Raw genomic sequence first — 21,303 nt, 5'->3', positions numbered from 1 at the left:
GGCTAAAAGCCTTAAAATCAATCATTTTGGCGACAATCGCCTAAAATCAATCATTTTGGCAATCAAATTGCCTAAATCACTCTTTTTGGCTAAAAGCCTCAAAATAATCAATTTTGGCGACAATCGCCTAAATCACGTCAATTTTTGGCAACAATTGCCTAAATCAATCTTTTTGGCTGAAAGCCTTAAATCAATCAATTTTTGGCAACAATTGCCTAAGTCAACATTTTGGCATCAAATGCCTTAAAATCAACATTTTGGCATCAAATGCCTTAAAATCAACATTTTGGCATCAAATGCCTTAAAATCAGCGTTTCGGCATCAAATGCCTTATAATCAACGTTTTTGGCATCAAATGCTTAAACAAAATGCACAAAGCATACACACACTCATGCATAAAGCATCCCTTTCAAAGCCCTTCAAAGAAGGCCTATCGAACTACGTTGACTTTGATCTTCCATTCAAACGGAAGTACGTAGGCACGTTTGGGATTTAACCCCGGGCGGCAAGTCGAAATCACTTAAAATTTTTTATTGGTCCAATTACATTAATCACTTTGCAAAGCATTCATTCATGGTTAGTTTTGTCAGCATGCATAGTCTCGTGATCCATCTCGGGTTTGCACACCATGCCTTAAACATTGGGTTAATTAATCTAGCAATTAGGTTAATTAAAATTGGAGTCACTTAGGGTTTTTCCTAGTTTTCCCTAAAATAATTAAACAAGGTGGTGACTTACACACATCACGTGCATTTCTTCCTTAGTCACATGCATTCATATGCTTGATATTTGGGGAGGGGTTCACAGTTTCGCGACTCTGCTGGGGACGTGCAATCTTTTTGCATAAGTGGACTACAATTGCTGTGTAAACTAACTAGCCCTTCTTTAGGGTTTTATTTTACTATGTTTTGTTTTGCAGGGTACCCTAGCACGAATCAGGTGTTCTTTCTTTAAGAATACTTGAGGAGGAGATTTGAACTTAATTGACAAATTTGATGAAAACATTTAAATTTGTTGATTTATTTGCACGATTGAGAATCCTTTTCTCCATTGCATAAAAAATGAATTTCAAATGAATTTCTTCTCTCTCTATTCAAACTTCTGAGTCTGGATAGCAAGTAGCGATGATCGGCAGGTCTCTTTGATTATGTCGATGGACAGCCAAAGCGTCCTCCCTGTTACCGCAAACCGCCCCTAATCCTTTTAGGGGTGGCCCATGGGTATGCGTACCGTTGGACCCACGCGAAACTCTTTATTTCACATGTGGTTAGGTATATCCATACTCAAGGTTCAAGGGTCCCTTTATAAGCCAATTCTCTATTTGTGTCATAGCCTATAGTACCTATCCTTTAGGACTATATGCACCCAATGATGCTAAATCATTCCATTAAATGAATTATGTTGTGATGTTGTGCTCATTCACACATTCATCCCATACTTTACCAAAAAAAAAATCTCAATTTGGCCCCTAAGGCCCTAAAATTCCCAATTTGGCCCCAAAGGGCAATTTGGCCACAGAGGCCCAGAAGTTCATATTTTGGCCCCTAAGGCCCAAAAAATTCTCAATTTGGCCCCAAAGGCCCAAAATTTCTCGATTTGGCCCCAAAGGCCCAGAAATGCCCAATTTGGCCACAAAGGCCTAGAAATTCACCTTTTGGCCCCTAAGGCCCACAAAATTTTTTCTTTGAGAATTTAGGGCCTTTCGAAAAGTCGAGGTCTCCAGCCCTGAGCACTCTATCTTACATATCACATCCCATTGGGTCCTACCCTAGGTGTCCTAGCATACCAACATTACCCTATCTCACATACCCTATGAAAACACCTTATATAGGATAGTCTAATCATTTTGACTATGTCCTTTTATAGGTACCCGTCCAAAGACCACCTGTACCCGAAACACCAACTGAGCTCTCACCCATAAGTCCAACAACCCCGACTGCACCAATGGCATCACTCACTGACATCCAAAACCTCATCGAACAATTGGAAGACAGAATGGAGGCTAGAATGAATGAGGCATTGGCTGCCTAGAGGACTGCCCTAATAGCTGAACTAGGCGGTGGTAATAGGAATGGGGCTTCCGCCGAGGGAAGTGGACCTACTACCTCTAATCAGGGTCCTGCTGCTGAACCAACAAACCCTTTCCTTAACCTGGATGACATGCCCTCCAGAACTGCTTCTGAGCTGGAAGCTCAGAAAATGAGAGAGAAACTAGAACTCCTGGAAAGGTTTATTACTGCCCTTAAGACACACAAGGAAGTGGTGGACATGGACTCCTTGTCCTTGTTCCCTGAAGCAAGACTGCCCACGAAGTTCAAAATGCCCAACATGGACAAGTTTGATGGAACCACTTGTCCCAAAACGCACCTGAAAATGTATGTGGGTGCCCTCAACCCGTTTGGCCTGAATAGCGAGCTCCTTGCTCAGTTGTTTCAGCAATCTTTGACTCGTGCTGCATTAAGATGGTTTGTAAGCTTGGATCGTTCCAAAATGAAGAATTGGGAGGACATATGTAATGCTTTCAACACGCAGTACCATTATAATATCGAAGTGGATGTTACTCGGAGGGAGCTGGAAACCACTAAACAAAAGAACAATGAGCCCTTTTCCTCGTTCCATTCGAGGTGGAGAGCCAAAGCTGCTCAAATGATCAACCGACCCTCTGAACAGGAACAAGTTGACATAATAGTCAAGAATTTACTGCCTGTCTACCAGTCACAGCTTCAAACACAGTACTTGCCTACGTTCCAATCGCTCATTGCGACTGCAACTAAGGTGGAAGACTTAATCCAGTTGGGTCAACTCAAAGAAGACTCATACAAGAGGCAGAATCATGCTGGACTTTGAAAAACCGTCTACAAGACCTGGTTGACAATGGGTCCATCATCCCCAAGAGCAAGCTGAACATCAACTAATCCCTTGCCTAACCATGGGATTAATGCAAAATTGCTGAACAAGAATCGTTCGATCCTTTCGAACTTTTCTTAGAAATGAATGAAGTTTGTGTCTGAGAAGGTTGAGATCAAACCTCCAAAAGAACAAAGGAATTGTTCAAGACCAACAACAACCTGTCCGATCGATTTAAGCATCGAGAAGAACAAAGTAACTACAGTCAATCCAATCCTAGTCCATCACAGTCCACCTAGAGTCTATCTTTTAGGGTCTAGTTTTTTTTTTTCTTTTCATTTTCATTTCCATTCAAGTGTTCATTCAATCCAAATTTGTAAATCTGAGTGTCTTTTGTACACAAATTTTGTCTTATCAATAAAAAGGATCAGTTTATGTCCCAATCATGTTTATACTCTTTCCCTATTCTTTCCTGTGAAAGCACAAAAAAAAATAATAAATTAAAAAAATGATGATAAAAAAAAAGGAAAAAAAATGATAATAAAAATTGGCAAAGAAAAATGCATTCATTTGCTCTGCATCAATCAAAGCTGGGGGCATCCTAAGAAGCACCATCAAAGGGGAAGTTTTGAAGGATAATCATGGAAAGGATCCAGCAAAGGGTATGCAAGACTTCAAACAGTACCGAGGCAAAGCCGATTGAAGGGGTTAGGGCCAGAATGGTTTCTCCGAAAACCCAGGAATGGAAGATGCTCCGACAGAGAGGTGTCTGAATTTTGAGCTTAAACGCGATAGAACAGAGAAGTTATGAATTGGGTTGGGTCTGCACGAAGTCGCAATGCTATCCATACACTACTCAAGTCATCTCAGAATCAAGTTGCCTCGAAATTCTTTATGGAGAGGCTGTTTCTAAGCAAGCAAAAGGAAAAACGGGACAAAAGGAACCCCTGGTCAAAAGGAAGCAAACAAAGCAAAAGAAAAAAATGAGTCAAAAGGAACTTCTGCACAAAAGAAAGAAATCAAGGACAAAGCTACAGGAAATCAGGTAGTCAAAAACGGGTCGACTGCAAGCTCTCCGTTAAATTCAAGCCCATCAAGGGTAGATGACAAATCATTTCAGCCATAAGGACAAAGACCAAGCGGCTGCTCACATTTTGAAAAAGCAAGTTAAAAGAAGCAGTCATTTCCACAAATTGGATGACAACAAACACCTTGAAAATCAAACGCCAAGCATGGCACAAGTACAAGTGTCCTTATAAACAAGGATCATTTCTCAAAACAAGGAAAAGAAAGAGTCTCCTCAAAATTCCTTATGGAGAGGAGAACCATTGAGGAAATAAGCTTCAAGTTCAGAGGAAGATAAAGTTCAAGAAAAGGAATCAAATTAACCTCAAGAATTCAAAAATGGCGAAGCCACAAACTCAAAGCATAAAAGCCTCTTCAACACTCAAGCCACTCAAGTTACCACCACAATGTGGGTATTCAAAACTCTTTGTGATGAATACAAGTCATATTTCAGTCAACCAGTGGTAAAACCACCACAACAATAAAGTCAGATTCGCCTAGGGTCATCACTATCATACGAGCTCGAGTCACTAAGTTGATTCAACATCATCAAAGTCAGGAAGGAATCCCGCAAAGACATCAAGCCGGGAAGGAATCCCGCGAAGAAATCAAGTCAGAAATGAATTCTGCATCAACATCAAGTCGGGAATGAATCCCGTAAAGACATCAAGTCGGGAAGGAATCCCGCAAAGACATCAAGCCGGGAAGGAATCCCGCGAAGAAATCAAGTCAGAAATGAATTCTGCATCAACATCAAGTCGGGAATGAATCCCGTAAAGACATCCAGTCGGGAAGGAATCCCGCAAAGACATCAAGCCGGGAAGAAATCCCGCGAAGAAATCAAGTCAGAAATGAATTCTGTATTAATCTCAAGTCGGGAAGGAATCCCGAAGAAATCAAATCGGAAATGAATTCCATAATCAGCATTAAGTCGGAATTGAATTCTGCCCCAACAGCAAGTCGGAAAGGAATTCCGCACCAAGACGAAAAGGAATTCCGCACTAACATCAAGTCGGAGATGAATTCCGCACCAGCCAAGCACGAAGTTCGCATCCCGTAAGGAACTACAAAAGACCTGATTCTCCCCATCCCCCGAAGAGTTCTTGGAGATACGTAGGCAGCCGCAAAGGCACGGTCACAAACATAAGTTTGCATCATAAAAAGCATTTTCTCTTTGCCAATATAAAAAAAATAAAAAATAAAAAAAAAAAGAGAAGAAAAGAAAAATAAAAAAAAGCTGGAGTTGAAAACCCGAAACGGCTGCTTCAGGCAAGAATTGAGCCCGCTAGGCTGAAAACCCGAAAGGGCGGTCTAGGCAAAAGTTAGGGCAAAGAGCCTGCTAGAGTCGAAAACCCCAAAGGGCGGCTACTAGGCAAAAAAAAAAAAAAAGTGCTTTCATGAATTCTTTTAGAGAGTCCATTTTTGTAGGATAAACAGCAAAGTATGTCCTTAAAAGAAAAAAAAATCCCTTTCAAAGGTCTCCTTAGGAGTATATAAATCATTTTTTCCAACAATCACTGAATTCCTTCGAGTCAAAATTCACTACAAGAAAAATCAGAGTCTCTAAAATCAAGTCTCCATCACCAGTGGTCATTCCACAACGAGTCACAAAAATCGAGTCATTCTCAAAAGTTCGTTTTGAAAGCGTCACTCTTTGAGTCATTCCTCGAGAAAAAAGAGAGAGAGGAAAATGTCAATTCAATCCCCGGGGTTTCCAAAACAACCCTAAAAATGTCAAACATAATCATTGAGAGGTAATTCTTTAATACTCGTCCCCACTCGGACCATCGTTTCTTCGATCCTTTCAGACGAGCGATGTCATCCACATTGTCCGTTTCCTCGAGTCATATAAGTGGCTTTGTTCTCTTTGATTCCTCAATCGATTGGACAAGTGCAACACTAATGTTTTGAAGTATTCCATGGTCAGCACCATTCTAGGGGCAAGAAGTGATAAGAACCTTCACCATTCTCCCATCATAGAAGTAATCACGGAATTTTTAGAAGAAATTCTATTTCAGCTAATAAGGGCATCAATTCTCTCGAGCAGGGGGCAAAATCCTCCAAATCGGATTCAAGGGCAAGTGTTATAAAAAAAAACATACACAACCCAGGGTGGAACCCAACCATCGTCAATCTCTTTTACACAAACCCAGGGTAGAACCCGGTTAATGGTTGACCTTTTTTTACATAGAACCTAGGGTGAAACCCTAACCAATAACCAATCATTTTTCATCCAAAACCAAGCCATTTGATCATTTCAACTTTAGGTGGACCTTTGGTTCTCAAAAAAAAAGAAAACAAAAATAAAACAAATCTCTTTTCAAGCCTTCATTAAGAGGCAAAACATCTTTGCAAGTCCTCTAAGAGGCAAAATCTCCCTTCACGCCCTCATTAAGAGGCAAAACATCTTTTCAAGCCCTGATTAAGAGGCAAAACATCTTTTCAAGCCCTCATTAAGAGGAAAAATCTCTTTTCAAGTCCTCTAAGAGGCAAAATCTCTTTTCAAGTCCTCTAAGAGGCAAAATCATCTTTTCAAGCCCTCATTAAGAGGGAAAACATCTTTTCAAGTCCTCTAAGAGGCAAAATCTCTTTTCAAGTCCTCTAAGAGGCAAAATCTCTTTTCAAGCTTTCATTAAGGGGAAAAACCTCTTTTTTCAAGTCCTCTAAGAGGCAAAATTTCTTTTTAAAGTCCTCAAAGAGGCAAAAACGTCTTTAAGTTGCAAGCATGAATCCATGCATTTGATCATTCCATTTCAAAGGAAAAGAACCAACGGCGGGGTTTCCTCCTCTGCCCATCCTCAAAATTTGCTCCTTCAGACGGCCACTGGCTCTCATAAATCATTTTTATGATAGCCAGTGCGGGGCAACTGTGAATACTCAAATTTTGAGGCTCAAAAGGCCAATTTTTCCGGACTGCAAACAGTCCGGCCGGAGAAGCCTCCGGAACGAAAAAACTAGAAAGTTTATCGGCCGCGGCAGTGGCAGCCGCCCTTAACGGCCGCCGCCGGTGACAGCGGTTGCTGTCGACTGTGAATACTCAAATTTTGAGGCTCAAAGAGCCAGTTTTCCCGGACTGCAAACAGTCCGGCCGGACCAAAGGCCATTTTGGAAGTTCACCAGAACTATGCCAATATGGTACTTGAAATGTCCGAAAAATTATGAGGATCGCGAAACTGGTCCCGGAATATTTTTTGGAGGTCCGAAACTCCCGAAAAAGCCTCCGGAACGAGAAAAAAAGCACACGGGTCGATGTGCCCGCCCTCAGGGGTGGGCACGCCCGCCCCATGGGGCGGGCATGCCCGCCCTCCCCGGGCGGGCCAGCCCACCCTCAAGGCCGGTTCCAGGGCGGGCATGCCCGCCCTCAAGGGGCAGCATGGGGGCGGGCATGCCCGCCACCAATGGGTAGGCACGCCCGCCCCCCTGAGGCGGGTACGCCCGCCCTCGAGGGCGGGCAGGACCACCCTCGGGTCTCCTTTTTCCTATAAAATTGGCCCCGGGGCCTCCATTTTTACCCACTCAGTCTGTGTTGACGGACGCTCCTTCTCCCTTACGCTCCTTGCGATTCTTTACTGCTTTCTGCATTTTTATTTAGCTTTATTATTTTCTTGCTTTGCTATTTGGTCATTTAAAATTAAATTAATTAATATTCCCTTAACGAGGAGCTTAAACTGGAGTTAAGAAGTGGCCGTCGATTAAATCAGGTACATAAACTAAACTCTGCCTTTTTTTTAATTTTAGCACTTCATGCATGCTTCTCTTCTACTCCTAATAACTCTACAACTGCATAAATGCATTCACATCACAATTAGGCAAATAAACTGCCTCAATTAAATATGATTAAGCTTTAATGCCCGGTTAATCAATAATCGTGGTATTAAGCTTAAATCCGACAATATCGGCTAAAAGACCTAGTTAATCAATAACTACGGTTAATTGCCTTTATTTCGAACAGCCTGGCTTAAGTCCAATTAATCAATAATTGTGGCTAAAAAGCCTTAATCAATCACGTTTTGGCAACAAATTGCCTATAATTAAATCAACCACATTTTGGCAACAAATTACCCACGGTTCAATCAATTTTTGGCAAATGAATTGCCTATAAATTAGATTAACCACTTTTTAGCGACAAATCGCTTAAATCACAATTTTTGGCTAAAAGCCTTAAAATAATCAAGTTTGGCGACAATCGCCTAAATCACATCAATCTTTGGCAACAATCGCCTAAAATCATTCATTTTGGCAATTAAATTGCCTAAATCACTCTTTTTGGCTAAAAGCCTTAAAATCAATCATTTTGGCGACAATCGCCTAAAATCAATCATTTTGGCAATCAAATTGCCTAAATCACTCTTTTTGGCTAAAAGCCTTAAAATCAATCATTTTGGCGACAATCGCCTAAAATCAATCATTTTGGCAATCAAATTGCCTAAATCACTCTTTTTGGCTAAAAGCCTCAAAATAATCAATTTTGGCGACAATCGCCTAAATCACGTCAATTTTTGGCAACAATTGCCTAAATCAATCTTTTTGGCTGAAAGCCTTAAATCAATCAATTTTTGGCAACAATTGCCTAAGTCAACATTTTGGCATCAAATGCCTTAAAATCAACATTTTGGCATCAAATGCCTTAAAATCAACATTTTGGCATCAAATGCCTTAAAATCAGTGTTTCGGCATCAAATGCCTTATAATCAATGTTTTTGGCATCAAATGCTTAAACAAAATGCACAAAGCATACACACACTCATGCATAAAGCATCCCTTTCAAAGCCCTTCAAAGAAGGCCTATCGAACTACGTTGACTTTGATCTTCCATTCAAACGGAAGTACGTAGGCACGTTTGGGATTTAACCCCGGGCGGCAAGTCGAAATCACTTAAACTTTTTTATTGGTCCAATTACATTAATCACTTTGCAAAGCATTCATTCATGGTTAGTTTTGTCAACATGACATAGTCTCGGGATCCATCTCGGGTTTGCACACCATGCCTTAAACATTGGGTTAATTAATCTAGCAATTAGGTTAATTAAAATTGGAGTCACTTAGGGTTTTTCCTAGTTTTCCCTAAAATAATTAAACAAGGTGGCGACTTACACACATCACGTGCATTTCTTCCTTAGTCACATGCATTCATATGCTTGATATTTGGGGAGGGGTTCACAGATCCCAGAAGCGTGATCACCCAATTCTTTCACAAAAATAAATCGTTTTTCCTTTTTTTCTTTCTTTCCTCTCTTTTCCTCTTTTTTATCTTTTTTGTATTTTTTGATTTTAAACCTAAGATATCTATGACTTGACCTTCCTCAAGTTTACTCAGTTGAGTTCTTGAGGAAAAGCTCTAGTCGTTAATCAAAAACTTAATCTCAGAAGGTTATCTTTTTTAGAGGAAATGAGAGCAAAAATGTCAAAAAAAGTCCCGTTTTTTGCTATAAAATGTTGTATTTATATGGCTAGGGCAACAGAGCATAGTCGCGTCACGCAGGTATAAGCTGCGTGATGCACCCGTAAGCTGCGTGACGCAACTTACTTCTCATACAATTGCCGCGTATCCATACAAACAGTGCAGGCCGTTGCACGGGCGCGCGCCAGAGGTGTCAGCCCTGTTAGAGCTGTGTGACGCAGCTAAAAGTGCCGTCACGCAGGTACTAGCTGCGTGACGTAGCCCTAACGCGGGTCAGGCTCCTTTGGGAGGTTTGGTTCAATTTTTGGTTCAAATACTTCTGGTTTATCGTGATTTTTCATCCCGTATCCTCATTATCATCATCGGGTCAGGTGGGGCATAAAATTACGCATCAACATACTCTGACTTCAACACAGAAAGCTGAAATCAACGAAACAAGTGCAACAGACCAAAAGCATGAAGAAAGCACTGTAAGTATTTCTGAACCTGAATCATAAAATGATCTTCTAAATACTTTCAATAATCTTTGCAATGAGTTTGAAAATCTTGTTAAAAAGCATAAAGTTCTAAAGACAGATTTCAGAAAATTAAAATCTGAAAGTAATCATTTAAAAGATGCTTTTTATCAAGAAATTACATGCAAAGATCTCATCACAGAAATCAAAGATCTCAAAAATTGCAATAATCGATTTTCTGAAAATCTGACACATCTTGAAGAAAAATGTAAAAATCTGAATTCTGAAAATGAATCTTTGAAAACTGAGATTAGAATTCTAAAATCAATTTCAGAATCATTTTCTAAAGAGAAGACAAGTTCTAGCTATGATAGCATTTCTAAACTGAATTGTGTTTCTAATAAGAAAATGTTGTTTCTAATGTTGTGACTTTAGAATATCAAAGTTTCAACAGAAAGAAAAATCATAGTAAGCTAAATGCACCTATTACCACTAACCCTCCAGGACCCAATATGAGTTGGGTACCTAAATCTGCTTGATCTTTTCAGGTGTGCCTAAGGAGTGAGCTAAAGACAGAAATGTGGTATATGGACAGCGCTTGCACTAGGCATATGACTAGTGACAGAAAGAAGTTCACCAGATTAGAAAAGAAAAAGGGAGGTACGGTAAGCTTTGGAGACAAAGCAAAAGGTAAAATCGTTGGTATTGGTGTGGTAAGTTCTAATCCTTCAATAGAAGATGTATGCTTAGTAGAAGGATTACATTATAACTTGTTAAGTGTGAGTCAGATTTGTGAAAAAAAATACAAGAGTGATCTTTGAATCTTCTCATTGTGAAGTTCAGAACATGAATGATAATAAAACCTTCTTCGTTGGAAAAAGGTTTGGAAATATATACCTAGTAGATCTCTCTGATATGCATAACCAGGATATATGTTTAGTGTCTGTTGATAATTCTAGTTGGTTATGGCATAGAAGACTTGGACATGCAAGCATGCACCTTATTTTTAAACTTTCTAAGAAAGATTTGGTTCGTGGTTTGCCAAAGTTGAAATTTGAAAAAGATCACATTTGTGATGCTTGTCAAATGGGCAAACAAACCAGAACTTCTTTTAAATCCAAGGGCATGATTTCTACTTTTAGACCTTTAGAATTGCTACACCTTGATCTATTCGGTCCAATTACACCTTCTAGTCTTGGAGGAAAATTCTATGTATTTGTTATTGTAGATGATTACTCTAGATTCACCTGAACACTCTTCCTTAGAAATAAGGATGAGTCATATGACATGTTTGTTCATCTTTGCAAGAGAATACAAAATGAGAAAGGATACAACATCACAGCAATTAGAAGTGATCATGGAGGAGAATTTGAAAATCAGAAATTCGATGCTTTTTGCAATGAGTCAGGAATCTTCCATAACTTCTCAGCACCTAGAACACCTCAACAAAATGGAGTGGTGGAATGCAAGAATAGAACACTTCAAGAAATGGCCAGAACCATGCTAAGTGATTCTAAACTACCAAAGTATTTCTGGGCAGAAGCATTTAACACTGCCTGTTATATTCTAAACAGGGCTTTGGTAAGATCTAAACTTAAAAAGACTCCATATGAGCTATACAAAGGTAGAAAACCAAATATTGGTTATTTTCATATCTTTAGGTGCAAATGCTTTATTCTAGATAACAAGAAAAATCATCTTGCAAAATTTGATGCTAAATCTTATGAAGGTATTTTCCTGGGATATTCTAGTAATAGTAAAGCATATAGAGTATTTAATAAAAAGACTCTAGTTGTAGAAGAAGCTATTCATATTGTGTTTGATGAATCTGACTCTACATCTAGAACATTAGAAAGTGATGATGTTGTAGATTCTAATCATGAAAAGCATAATGAACAATCAGAACAACTAGAACAGCCAGAAAGCGAGCAGAACACTGACAATCAGGCTGAACCAGAAGTAGAACATGAAGATCAGAATATAGTTGAGAGTCAAATGCCAGAAACAGAAAATAAAGATTCTCAATTACCAAAAGAATGGCGATTTCATAAGTATCATCCTCAAGAAGACATTATGGATAATCCCTCAGAAAGGATGATGACTAGAGCTCAACTTAAAAGATATTTTGGTAATGTTGCTTTCGTTTCTCAATTATAACCTAAAAATTTAGAAGATGCTCAAAATGATGAAAGTTGGATTCTTGCTATGCAAGAAGAGCTAAATCAATTTGAGATAAACCAAATTTGGAAACTTGTTTCTAGACCTAAAAACCATTCTGTTATTGGAACAAAATGGGTGTTTAGAAATAAGCTTGATGAACAAGGTAATGTTGTGAGAAATAAAGCAAGATTAGTGGCTCAAGTTTACAACCAAGAAGAAGGTATCGATTTTGATGAAACCTTTGCCCCGGTTGCTAGACTTGAGGCCATTAGAATGCTTTGTGCATTTGCATGTTTTAAAAACTTCATGTTGTATTAACTGGATGTGAAAAGTGCTTTTCTAAATGGTTTTCTAAATGAAGAAGTGTATGTAGAACAAACTCCTGGTTTTAAAATTTTTGATAAACCTAATCATGTTTACAACTTACTAAAGCTCTTTATGGTTTGAAGCAAGCTCCTAGAGCTTGGCATGAAAGATTGAGTAAGTTTCTATTGGAAAATGGTTTTTCAAGAGAAAAGGTTGATACAACACTATTTATCAAAAATAAAGCACATGACATTCTAGTTGTACAAATTTATGTTGATGACATAGTCTTTGGATCTACTAATGATCTTCTTTGTAAGGAATTTTCTAAGATTATGCAGAGTGAGTTCGAAATGAGTATGATGGGAGAATTAAACTTCTTCCTTGGACTTCAAATCAAACAACGTGAGAGTGGAATTTTCATTAATCAAGAAATATATACTAGAGAGTTGTTGAAACGATTCAAAATGGAAAATGCCAAGGTATGTAGTACACCGATGAGTCCATCCTCAAAATTAGAAAAAGATGAAAAAGGTAAGGATGTGGATATTAAATTGTTTAGAAGTATGATTGGTTCTTTACTATATCTAATGGCAAGCAGACCAGACATACACTTTAGTGTTTGTCTATGTGCTAGATTTTAATCGTGTCCCAAAGAATCTCATTTAATTGCTGTAAAAAGAATTTTAAGATATCTTTGTGGAACTTCTAATCTGAGTCTGTGGTATTCTAAAGGTGATACATTTGATCTTGTTGAGTATAGTGATTCTGATTTTGCAGGAAGCAAAATAGATAGAAAAAGCACGTCTGGGACTTGTCAATTTCTGGGTAGCACCCTTGTATCATGGTTTAGCAAGAAACAGACATCTGTTGCTCTTTCTACTGCAGAAGCAGAATATGTTGCTGCTAGAAGTTGTGGTGCACAAGTTCTATGGATCAAACAACAGTTAGCAGACTATGGACTGAAATTAGAAACAGTGCCAATCAAGTGTGACAATATAAGCGCCATCAATTTATCTAAGAATCCAGTTCAGCATTCTAGAACCAAGCATATAGAACTCAGACATCACTTCATACGTGATCATGTACAAAAAGATGACATAGTAATTGAGTTCATTCCTACAGAAAAACAATTGGCAAATATCTTTACTAAACCTTTGAATGAAAGTCAATTCTGCTAAATTAGAAGAGAACTTGGTATGTTAGTTCTAAACTCGTAACTTTAGAACTCTGTAAGTATGTTCTAAACTGCTTTCTATATTCGAAAATGAAAGACTTGCTATGTTCTAATTCTTGTTCTGTGTGAAAAGCGTTTTTGTCTAAAAAGAAATGCATATTGCTCTGATATGACTTTCTAATGTCACTATCAGAATCTTGCTTTAGACTAAATCCAAAAATAGTTAATTTATTGTGTGTGTTTGTTTTATTATGTTTCATATCCTTAGTACTTTGGCTGTTTCATTGTTTTATTGTTTTATTTTTTTTTTATTTGTCGTTTTTGAATTCCCTTTAAAAACTGTTCTTTATTTTCTTCTGCCACTCAAGTGCTCTTGTCTTTCCATTAACTGCTTCGTATTCCCTCTTGCGCTCTCTTACTAATAAAACCCTAAGCTGCTCTGTGTTTCGAAAATCTCAACAATGGCTGAATCTAGTTCCACCTCCTCATTGGACTCCTTAACTGAGTAAGAACTTCAACTCCTGAAAAAGCTTTTGAAGAAATATGAGCAAAAAGAGTCAAAATAGAAAAAGCAAGAAGAGGAACCAAAGAAAGTAAAAACCGAAACTGCTATTTCAAAGAAACAAGCAGTTAGGGCATGCGACAAAGGTAAATCTGTCCTCTCACCATATCCTCTCATGCGTTCATATGTGATTGATTGGAAATTCTTTGGTAGTAATGAGTTTGATTTCAAGGAACTCTTTGAGTTTCAAGGATGGATGAGGTTCCTGTCGTTAAACTGACTGTGTTATGAAGGTTTAGTTAAAGAGTGTGAATACTCAAATTTTGACCTTGCTACAGTAACTTTGACTTTTCTACAGTGTCAATGCCGGACTGCAAACAGTCCGGCCGGACCGAAGGCCATTTTGGACATTTACTGGAAGTATGTCAATATGGTACTTGAAACGTCCAGAATTTCACGAGGATCGCAGAACCGGTCCCGGAATATTTTTTGGAGGTCCGAAATTCCCGGAAAAGCCTCCGGAACGAAAAAAAAAGAAGAGAAAAAGAGAAAGGCACGCATGCCCGCCCAGTCTAGGCGGGCATGCCCACCCTCAAGGGCGGGCACGCCCGCCCAGCTAGGGCGGGCATGCCCGCCCAGCCCAGGCGGGCATGCCCGCCCTGGAGGGCGGGCACGCCCGCCCTCCAGGGCGGGCAGACGCGCCCAGGGGCGCATTTTTCCTATAAAAAACGGCCCCGGGGCTCCGTTTTGAGACACTCGGTCTGTGTTGACGGACGCTCCTTCTCCCTTACGCTCTTTGCGATTCTTTATTGCTTTCTTGCATATTTATCTTATTTTTTATTTTTTTTTTAGTTTGATTCTATTGTTGTGATATTTGATCACTCAAAGTTAAATTAAACTAAAAAAATTAATATTTCCCTTAACGAGGAGCTTAACCTGGAGTTAAGAAGTGGCCGTCGACTAAATCAGGTACACAAAACTAAACTCTGTCTATTTATTATTAGCATTTTATGCATGCTTCTCTTCTACTCCTAATAATTCTACAACTGCATAAATGTATCCATGTCATAATTAGGCAAATAAATTGCCTCAATCAAATAAAGATTAAGCTTAAATGCCCGATTAATTAATAATCGTGGTATTAAAGCTTAAATCTGACATTATTGGCTAAAGAAGCCTAGCTAATCAATAACTATGGTGAAATTGCCTTTATTTCGAACAGTTCTTGGCCTAAGTCCAGTTAATCAATGATTGTGACTAAAAGGTCCTACTTAAACACGTTTTTTTTATGGCAATTAATTGCCTATATTTCAATTTAATTAATCACTTTAGGCAAACAAATTGCTTATAAGTGAAAAGTTAATCTTTTATAGCGACAAATCGCTTAAATCAATAATTTGGATAAAAGCCTTTAAATAATCACTTTAAGCAAATAAATTGCTTATAAGTGAAAATTAATCTCTTTTATAGCGACAAATCGCTTAAATCAATTTCTTTTGGCTAAAAGCCTTGAATCAACCTTTGGCAACAATTGCCTAAATCAATTCATTTTGGCTAAAAAGCCTTAAATCATTCAATTTTGGCGACAATCGCCTAAACAATCAATCTCTTGGCAATAATAAGCCCAATTAATCTTTGGCAAGCAAATAAGCCCAACTTATCTTTTGGCAAGAATAAGCCCAAATCCTTTCTTTTGGCAAAAAGCCTCAAATCAACATTTTGGCACCAAGTGCCTGAAACAATCAATTCTTTGGCAAAATGCCTAAAATAAAATGCACAAAGCATACACACACTCATGCATCAAGCATCCCATCTAAAGCCCTCTAGAAGAGGCCTATCGAACTATGTCGACTTTGATCTTCCATTCAAACGGAAGTACGTAGGCACGTTAGGGATTTAACCCCGAGCGGCAAGTCGCAATCATTCAAACTCACTTAAACATTCCATCGGTCCAATCATCTTGCAAAGCATTCATTTTTGGTTAGTTTCATCAGCATGACATAGTCTCGGGATCCACCTCAGGTTCGCAGATTATGCCTTAGACATTGGGATAATTAATCTAGTAACTAGGTTAATTAAAATTGGAGTCATTTAGGGTTTTTCCTAGTTTACCCTAAAACAATTAAACAAGGTGGCGACTCATACATTCACGTGCATTTCTTCCCTTAGTCACATGCATTCATATGCCTATGATATTTTGGGGAGGGGTTCACAGTTTGGCGACTTCACTGGGGAGTTTATGTAATCTTTTTGCATAATAGTGGACTACAATTGTTGAATAAACTAACCTGCCCTTCTTTAGGGCATTACTTTACTATGCTTTGTTTTGCAGGGTACCTTGACATAAATCGAGTGTTCTTTCTTTAAGAATACTCGATGAGAGGAATTTTGAACTTAAGTGACAAATTTGATTAAGATATTTAAATTTGTTTATTTATTTGCACGATTGAGAATCTTTTTCTCCATTGCATAAAAAAATGAATTTCAAATGAATTTCTTCTCTCTCTGTTCAAACTTCTGAGTCTGGATAGCAAGTAGCGCTGATCGGCAGGTCTCTTTGATTATGTCGACGGACAGCCAAAGCGTCCTCCCTGTTACCGCAAACCATCCCTAATCCTTTTGGGGGTGGCCCATGAGTATGCGTACTGTTGGACCCACGCGAAACTCTTTGTTTCACATATGGTTAGGTATATCCATACTCAAGGTTCAAGGGTCCCTTATAAGCCTATTCTCTATTTGTGTCATAGCCTATAGAACCTATCCTTTAGGACTGTATGCACCCAATGATGAGAATCATATCATAAATGAATTATGTTGTGATGTTGTGCGCATTCACACATTCATCCCATGCTTCACAAAAAAAAAGAACATTTAATTTCAAAAGCTGAAAAATCACATTTTTGGTCCCTGAGACCTGAAAAATTACATTTTGGCCCCTAAGGCCCAAGAAAAAATTTTCTTTGAGAACTTAGGGCCATTCGAAAAGTCGAGGTGTCCTAGCATACCAACATTACCCTACCACATAGGGTCAGACCGTCCCATCTCACAGGGTCAAGTCATTCTTCCCTATATCAACACAACCCAACATTGTTTGGTCATACCACCCCACATCATAAGAGTCAAGTCCAAATACCTTACCCATACATTACCCCACCTCACACTATCTCACATACCCTATGAAAATACCTTATATAGGATTAGTCTAATCGTTTTGACTATGTCCTTTCACAGGTACCCCTCCAAAGACCACCTGTACCCGAAACACCAACTGAGCTCTCACCCACCAGTCCAACAACCCCGACTGCACCAATGGCATCACTGTCTGACATCCAAAACCTCATTGAACAACTGGAGGCCAGAATGAATGAGGCATTGGCTGCCCAGAGGACTGCCCTAATAGCTGAACTAGGTGGTGGTAATGGAAATGGGGCTTCAGCCGGGGGAAGTGGACCTGCTACCTCCAATCAGGGACCTGCTGCTGAACCGACAAACCCTGCCCTTAACCTGGATGACATGCCCTCCAGAACTGCTTCTGAGCTAGAAGCTCAGAAAATGAGAGAGAAACTAGAACTCCTAGAAAGGTCTATTACTGCTCTTAAGACACACAAGGAAGTGGTGGACATGGACTCCTTGTCCTTGTTCCCCGAAGCAAGACTGCCTACAAAATTCAAAATGCCCAATATGGACAAGTTTGATGGAACCACCTGTCCCAAAACGCACCTGAAAATGTATGTGGGTGCCCTCAACCCGTTCGGACTGAACAGCGAGCTCCTTGCTCAGTTGTTTCAGCAATCACTCACTGGTGCTGCATTAAGATGGTTTGTAAGCTTGGATCGTTCCAAAATGAAGAATTGGGAGGACATATGCAATGCTTTCAACACGCAGTACCATTATAATATCGAAGTGGATGTTACCCGGAGGGAGCTGGAAACCACTAAACAAAAGAATAATGAGCCCTTCTCCTCGTTCCTTTCGAGGTGGAGAGCCAAAGCTGCTCAAATGATCAACCGACCCTCTGAACAGGAACAAGTTGACATAATAATCAAGAATTTACTGCCTGTCTACCAGTCACAACTTCAAACACAATACTTGCCTACGTTCCAATCGCTCATTGTGACTGCAACTAAGGTGGAAGACTTAATCCAGTTGGGTCACCTCAAAGAAGACTCATACAAGAAGCAGAATCATGCTGGGTCCAGTGAGACAAATGAAATAGCCAGTATAATCCCCACGAATCCTTTACGTGTTGGGAATTTGAGAAATAATCAGCCAAGGAGGCAATATACTGATCTCGGCATGCCAATCCTTTTGGTGTTCCGAGAAGCAGTGAAAGCAAATTTACTGAAGCCCTTAGAAGCAAGGCCATTACCAAACCCCCTGCCCCGGAATTTCAAAGCCAATGAATACTGTGAGTACCATCAAGGACATGGGCATAAGACCGAATCATGCTGGACTTTGAAAAACCATCTACAAGACCTGGTTGACAATGGGTCCATCATCCCCAAGAGCAAGCTGAATATCAACCAATCCCTTGCCTAACCATGGGATTAATGCCAAAAAAAATTGCTGAATAAGAATCTTTCGATCCTTTCGAACTTTTCTTAGAAATGAATGAGGTTTGTGTCTGAGAAGGTTAAGATCAAGCCTCCAAAAGAACAAAGGAATTGTTCAAGACCAACAACAACATGTCTGATCGATTGAAGCATCGAGAAGAACAAACTCACTACAGTCAACCCAATCCTAGTCCATCACAGTCCACCTAGAGTCTATCTTTTAGGGTCTAGTTTTTCTTTTCATTTTCATTTCCATTCAAGTTTTCATTCAATTCAAATTTGTAAATCTAAGTGTCTTTTGTACACAAATTTTGTCTTATCAATAAAAAGGGATCAGTTTACGTTCCAATCAATGTTTATACTCTCTCCCTATTCTTTCCTGTGAAAGCAAAAAAAAAAAAAACGAAAAAGATAATAAAAAATTGAAAAAATAATAAAATAATAAAAATTGGCAAAGAAAAATGCATTCATCCTTTCATTTGCTCTGCATCAATCAAAGCTGGGGGCATCCTAAGAAGCACCATCAAAGGGGAAGTTTTGAAGGGTAATCATGGAAAGGATCCAGCGAAGGGTACGCAAGACTTCAAACAGTACCGAGGCAAAGCCGATTGAAGGGGTTAGGGCCAGAATGGTTTCTCCGAAAACCCAGGAATGGAAGATGCTCCGACAGAGAGGTGTCTGAATTTTGAGCTTAAGAGCGACAGAATAAAGAAGTTATGTTTGGAATTGGGTTGGGTCTGCACGAAGTCGCAATGCCATCCATACACTACTCAGGTCATCTCAGGATCAAGTTGCCTCGAAATTCTTTATGGAGAGGCTGCTTCTAAGCAAGAAAAAGAAAAAACGGGTCAAAAGGAACCTCTGCACAAAAGAAAGAAATCAAGGACAAAGCTACAGGAAATCAAGTTGTCAAAAACGGGTCAACTGTAAGCTCTCCGTTAAATTCAAGCCCATCAAGGGTAGATGACAAATCATTTCAGCCATAAGGACAAAGACCAAGCGGCTGCTCACATTTTGAAAAAGCAAGTTAAAAAGAAGCAGTCATTTCCACAAATTGGATGACAATAAACACCTTGAAAATCAAGCGCCAAGCATGGCACAAGTACAAGTGTCCTTATAAACAAGGATCATTTCTCAAAACAAGGAAAAGGAAGAGTCTCCTCAAAATTCCTTATGGAGAGGAGAACCATTGAGGAAATAAGTTTCAAGTTCAGAGGAAGATGAAGTCCAAGAAAAGGGATCAAATTAACCTCAAGAATTCAAACATGGCGAAGCCACAAACTCAAAGCATAAAAGCTTCTTCAACACTCAAGCCACTCAAGTTACCACCACAATGTGGGTATTCAAAACTCTTTGTGATGAATACAAGTCATATTTCAGTCAACCAGTGGTAAAACCACTACAACAACAAAGTCAGATTCGCCTAGGGTCATCACTATCATACGAGCTTGAGTCAATAAGTTGATTCAACATCAAGTCGGGAAGGAATCCCGTAAAGACATCCAGGCGGGAATGAATCCCGTAAAGACAGCAAGCCAGGAAGAAATCCTGCGAAGAAATCAAGGCAGCAATGAATTCTGCATCAACATCAAGTCGGGAAGGAATCCCGTAAAGACATCCAGTCGGGAATGAATCCCGTAAAGACAGCAAGCCAGGAAGAAATCCTGCGAAGAAATCAAGGCAGCAATGAATTCTGCATCAACACCAAGTCGGGAAGGAATCCCGCAAAGACATCAAGCCGGGAAGAAATCCCGCAAAGAAATCAAGTCAGAAATGAATTCTGTATTAATATCAAGTCGGGAAGGAATCCCGAAGAAATCAAATCGGAAATGAATTCCACAATCAGCATTAAGGCGAAATTGAATTTTGCCCCAATAGCAAGTCGAAAATAAATTTCGCACCAAGACGGAAAGGAATTCCGCGCTAACATCAAGTCGGAGATGAATTCCGCACCAGCCGAGCACGAAGTTCGCATCCTGGAAGGAACTACGAAAGACCTGATTCTCCCCATCCCCCGAAGAGTTCTTGGAGATACGTAGGCAGCCACAAAGGCGCGGTCACAAACATAGGTTTGCATCATAAATAGCATTTTCTCTTTGCCAATATAAAAAAATAAAAAAAAGAGAAGAAAAGAAAAAAGAAAAGCTGGAGTTGAAAACCCGAAAGGGCGGCTTCAGGCAAGAATTGAGCCCGCTAGGCTGAAAACCCGAAAGGGCGGTCTAGGCAAAAGTTAGGGCAAAGAGCCTGCTAGAGTCGAAAAACCCGAAAGGGCGGCTACTAGGCAAAAGTTAAGGCAAAAAGAAAAAAAAGTGCTTTCAAAGGTCTCCTTGGGAATATATAAATCATTTTTTCCAAGAATCACTGAGTTCCTTCGAGTTAAAATTCACTACAAGAAACATTTGAGTCTCCAAATTGAGTCTCTAATGAGTCTCTAAAATCAAGTCTCCATCACCAGTGGTCATTCCACAGCGAGTCACAAAAATCGAGTCATTCTCAAAAGTTCGTTTTGAAAGCATCACTCTTTGAGTCATTCCTTGAAAAAAAAAGAGAGGGGAAAATGTCAATTCAATCTCCGGGGTTTCTAAAACAACCCTAGAAAATGTCAAACATAATCATTGAGAGGTAATTCTTTAATACCTCGTCTCCACTCGGACCATCGTTTCTTCGATCCTTTCAGACGAGCGATGTCATCCACATTGTTCGTTTCCTCGAGTCATATAAGTGGCTTTGTTGTCTTTGATTCCTCAATCGATTGGACAAGTACAACACCAATGTTTTGAAGTGTCCCATGATCAGCACCATTCTGGGGGCAAGAAGTGATAAGAACTTTCACCATTCTC

This window comes from Jatropha curcas, chromosome 8 (genome assembly GCF_041381405.1).
Source record: "Jatropha curcas cultivar XTBG-Jc1 chromosome 8, XTBG_Jcur_1.0, whole genome shotgun sequence".
In the NCBI taxonomy this organism is placed as follows: domain Eukaryota; kingdom Viridiplantae; phylum Streptophyta; class Magnoliopsida; order Malpighiales; family Euphorbiaceae; genus Jatropha; species Jatropha curcas.
Note: the sequence above shows the minus strand (reverse complement) of the source record.